At 32.1% G+C, this 5,440-nt stretch overlaps 1 pseudogene; it reads left to right on the top strand.

The window, feature by feature from the left end:
• The first annotated feature begins 3,982 nt into the window (after positions 1-3,982).
• On the top strand, positions 3,983-4,937 carry LOC149149992 (uncharacterized; annotated as a pseudogene).
• The last annotated feature ends 503 nt before the right edge of the window (positions 4,938-5,440 follow it).

Consider the following 5,440-nt stretch of genomic DNA (forward strand, 5'->3'; position numbering starts at 1 on the left):
TGACAGGTGATTAGATCATAAAGTAATAAAAGAAACAAGTTGAAATCCTTGGGTGCAACCGGAAGGATTTGAACTTTTATCAATGGTCTTAAAAGTCTTTTTGGTGTTTTCTAGTGCATATTGGAATCTTTTTGGGACCGAAACAATCATCTACAAACCTAAAGTTTGCGAAAATGGAGTTTTTCATAATTCACAAAATGGAGAAGATGGTTAAATACACGTCTAATCTGGCAAAAAAACGAAATCCTCATATGGAACTACAAAATCCACCAAACAATTACAATGCTTTCACTTCCACTTCCATTTTTATTTTTATAATAGCATTATTTTCAGTCAATTACAAAGACATGTGCACTAAATGGTATCAATAGCTATTTAGGTTCCACAAAAACATGGCATGGGCATAGGTTGTAATTAGATAATTCTTAAACTGTGATTGATATGATAGCATGGAAGAATGAATGCTTTGTAACCAGTATTTTCCATTATCGTTCAATTCAATCTAAGTTCAATCAAGGATGGAAAATTATCATGTAAATATCATATTTGTTATACAACTGAAACACTACGATATGGAAGGGGGTTTTAAGACAATATTTGAGACACTTTTTTGGTATATTGTTTTAACTTGAGACAAAAAAATTGTCTTAAAAAATGTCTCTATAAAGAAAATATATAACACAAGCATTATTGTCTCTTAAGAGACAACTTCAATTTTCTGTATTGTCTTAAATATTGTCTTTAAGTGGGTGTCTCAAATTATTGTCTTAAAAAATTGTGTCTATAAAGACAATATATAACATAAGCGTTATTGTCTCTTAAGAGACAATTTCAGTTTTGTCTCTTGAGAGACAATAGTTGAGATTAGAGAAATTGCCTTTATAGAGACAATATGTCTTTAATCCTAGCTATTGTCTCTTCAGAGAAAATAAAAAATTATATTTAAAAACAATACAATATCACTTTTGTCTCTTTAGAGACAATATAAATCAATGAATCCAAAAAAATATCTCACTATTGAAAGTATTTAATTAAAAATAAACTACAATATCAATGTTTAATTTATGTCAGGGCACAATGGAATCGAACCACTAGTAGGAAAGTGCTCTTCCATTAAGCTAGCACCCTTTAAATAGTTAACATGCATTATGGCAATCCTTGAAATTGAATATATAGGCATTGATCTAAAAAAAATGTTTGACACATAATGACATACTATTTGTATTATGTAAAATATATAATCATGCAACCCCTATTTTTAACTTAATAAAAAATAGCTCAAGAGAGTTCGCATAATGTCACACCCTTGTAACGTGAACCGCACAACAAGCTAATAATAAAAAATAATTTACAAACACTTTAATATAGTCATACAAGGAAAAGTAACTAGAATTAGCACAAACTATTAATATCTTGTTAGAGCTATTGAATGGCTTATGTTTAGCTTATTTTCACTGGGAATATATTCCAACAATATGAATTTGTAGATAAGTGCAACTCATCTTTGCGATTTGATTAAATATTTCAAATCTTAAGCTACTAGCTTTAGAGTTTATTTTTCTAAATGCAAAATTATATGATTTGAAATTTGACACATTTTTCATTTTATTATTATTATTTCACTGTCATTGTTGCATTTATTTTCATTTCAGTGCATTTTCTCTTTCTCAAATTGTGCCCAACATTTATAAATGAAGGAGGATGAGTTTCCATCTCCAAAAAAATGCACCAAAACTAATTTAGATATAAATGTGCTACAATAAGTAGGAAAGATCTGATATCCATTCTCTTATAATTGTTTTCACTGGAAAAACAACAAGATATGCTCAAATTGGCTATGGATAGAAATTCCTGCATCATTTAAAATAAGCATGTTGGTACTAATTGTTCAATGTTTTTATAACCATAGGTTTTAATTAATGGATTTATATTACAAGTTGTCCCCTCACTCTTCCAAACATGTCTATCATATACTAACAAACAATGCCAAGGGTATTTTCTCCTGATTCTACAAATTATTGTATATTATTTCCAATACAGATGAATAGAATGATATTCAAGGAGAGTGGTGGAGATGGATCCACTATTGGATGGTTTATTTTCACGTAATAGCAAATAAATCCAAGGGTATCTTCTCATGATTGTACAAATTATTGTATATTGTTTCCAATACAAATGAATAGCATGATATGCAATGAGTGTGGTGGAGATGGATCCACTATTGGATAGTTTATTTTCCCCTAAAAGCAGCCATGGTCAAGAAGGATCTTAAATGAATATCCAAGCAGACTATTTATGAGTGATCACCCAGATTGTTTAAATCCTCACAATGTTTGGTGTAATTTCTTTATCGATTATTTGACTAATAGTAGGAGAATGGAGGGTTCCTACCAACCATTTGACAAAATTTGTGAACGAGGTTTTGGTTTTGTGGATTTCATTTATTATTGGTTATGTGAAGATTGGGCATTATAGCAAGGCCTTAGAGCTCTTTGAAGCAATAAAGAAATGAGCTAAAAGCCATACTTGGTTATGGCAAGCTCCTAATAGGGGTTTCTACATTAGGACTTAGCACACAACTTATTTGATGAAAAACTATAGTGAAACGTGGTTTAATGGCCAACAGTGATAGAAATACGTGCTTAGAATGCGAGAAAGGATCAGGAATGTAGCATAAAATGGTGAGTGCAGATGCATTCATTAGATCTTGATAATGCGAGGGTAGCACTGATATGGAATGGTGAATAGAAATCATGGTTAGTTACTATTCTAGAGCTTTATTTGCAAGTCAAAAGGTTTCTTAAAATGGTTTGGTAGTGGTTATGGATACCACTGATCTAGGGAAAAGCCTATGTCAAGAAATTCCTGTAAAATCTAGTGCACAAGCAACAAGGAAACATTCTAGAAATGGCGTGTCATCTATGATCAATGCAGATCAATATGCAACACATAGTGGGCTATTGGCATATATTCTTGTTGTTGTTCACCAATAAGAAAATCCTCTTTGGAAGAAGATGAAAGTTCTTTGGTAAGTTCATCCAATAGTTTTCCTATATTGGCTATTAGAGAAAAGTATGGTAAAGGTTTTTTATAAAGAGTCCTTGAACCACATTTGTGCACTATTGAACATAACCTGCAACAAATAGAAGTGAGGTTATTTGGCCTACTTTAGGTTCCTAAATCTTTGGTTATTGTAGTGATTTGTGCCATGTGCACTCTAAATTCTTTTCAGAAAATGGATGTGGATAGTTCAAGCAACAAAATTATTTTTTTCCACTCTAAATTTTGATAAAAATGTTAAGCTATGGCATGAGAATCCTGGAAGCCTCAATATGTGTCTTCTACTGCTAACTTTGTGCCTTTAGGTCTCTTGAAGGAGGTGGTACCAGCTGATTCAGTACCCATCTTAGAAGTATCCTCGGTCATAACTCCAAAATCCCTAAGAAAGGCTCTTATAGTGATTGGAAAAGGTTTTGTCCTTCCATTTGTTTGGATATGTTACACCTCTAGGTGTAAATATCGCAAGTCAGGTCAGTAAGAGGATAATGATCAAGTGGTTATAGATATCACATGGACATTTGAGGAAGATTCCTATACAATTGCAACAATGACAACTCTGTTGGTAGTTGGATAAAATATGGGAGTTCTCTTCTTCCAATACCTTTCCCCAGACAATTTTCCTAACCTTGCTTCAAAAGAATAAAAATTTGAAAAATGACATGGGTCTTTTATCATATGTATTTGTCAGTTTCTTTGGGTTGGCTATATCACCAGGAAATCTATTTCTTACTGTTATACAAAGCATTGATATTGATTTAGTGGATCCCATGTATCAATTGAGGTCCCAGAAGGAAGCTACACATTTTTTCTAGATAGGCAGTCAACACTTGAAATCATCTATGGGAAAAATTTCAGAGTGTAGGCCTGAAATTTATAGTGGCTTTTCAAAGAGGGGCATTATTTTTTGCGGGTAAAATGTGATATGGTCTCTGAAGCATGTTCCAAGAGATTCATTATTTTTTATCAGGCTAGAAGCGGAGTTTGAATCATTTTCCACCCTCCCATTGTGCATGAGTTTCCAAACCTGGTACCCAACTCTACAAAAGGCTTCAGGACAAAATCTATGTCTGTAATAGAATAAGGCTTGGACAAAATCTATGCCTTTAATAGAATACATAAGACAAAAATCATTTCAGAATTACCTTCGGTATTTAATTCAACTATCCAGGATGGGTTGTTGGCATACAAGGAGCATATGACTCCATTCACAAGCCTTGCAAGGAATATGAAATAGGACGTGGTTGAGTGTAGAGGCTGTTGGTTACAGGTTTGTTGCTTTCTCCAGACAAGAAGAAAGTAGAAGCCAAATGAGTTCTAATGGCTCAAGCAAAGGAGGTTATCAAAGTCAATTGCAAGAAGATATTAGAGATATTGAACCTCTATTAAGTTTTGATGAGGAAGAAGATGATAGCATTGGTCACACTCCAAGTGAAGCCATAAGAAATGACCAGCTAAGCCAGACACAAGACAATGGACATACTAGCAATGATAATCCAAGTAGGAATAGACAATATGAATGTATGGAATTTAGAGAAAAGGAGGTTGACTTTAATCTTCTTTCTATTCAACATAAGGTAGTTTTAAATGGGAAAAGTAGCTCAGATGGTGTTTTCTTTCCATGCATAACAAGCTAGGAATCAAGAAACATTAGCACAAATAACAATGCCACTAAAGTGGGGCAACCAATATCATGGAGAAGTCAAGGAAAAGGAAAATCAAAAAATGCTATAGATCTATTTAGGAGTTTTTTTCTTGAAGGAAATTCGATGGATATTGTAGTTGTTCTTGAAGTGGCCTCCTAGTACTTGAAATTCCTCCAAATCAGAGTCGAAAGGCTGGAGGCCAATCAGAATTATAGAACTTTGTCGAAGCCTTGATATCCCTAATTGATGTGGTAAATCGCATAGCTTCTAATATTTAAGCAGTGTTTACATTCTCTGTTGGACACCTAAAACATTTTATTTTCCAGTTTAACTCACTATTTTTGCTAAAATAGCTAGTGGAATCATGTTGAAATGTGCCAAAAATATGAAGGATTGAATCTATATCTATATCTATATATATATATATATATATATATATATATATATATATATATATATATATATATATATATATATATATATATATATATATATATATATATATATATATATATATATATATATATATATATATATATATATATATGCAATGACCAGTAGGCAAACATAACATTGAATGTCTCATAATCTGGCATAATAGACAATGTTTGATATGCTCCATCCATAAGGAGAATGTCTAACAATTCACAATTGTGAAAATCTGGAAAAAAAATTATAATGGACAAAAAAAAAACCTAAGAAACTTTAGGAAGATGAATCAAGTGAAAATTTTGTCG

Source organism: Pinus tabuliformis, chromosome 9, assembly GCF_031772625.1.
Source record: "Pinus tabuliformis cultivar Carrire ecotype Pingquan chromosome 9, CPIR1, whole genome shotgun sequence".
Taxonomy (NCBI): domain Eukaryota; kingdom Viridiplantae; phylum Streptophyta; class Pinopsida; order Pinales; family Pinaceae; genus Pinus; species Pinus tabuliformis.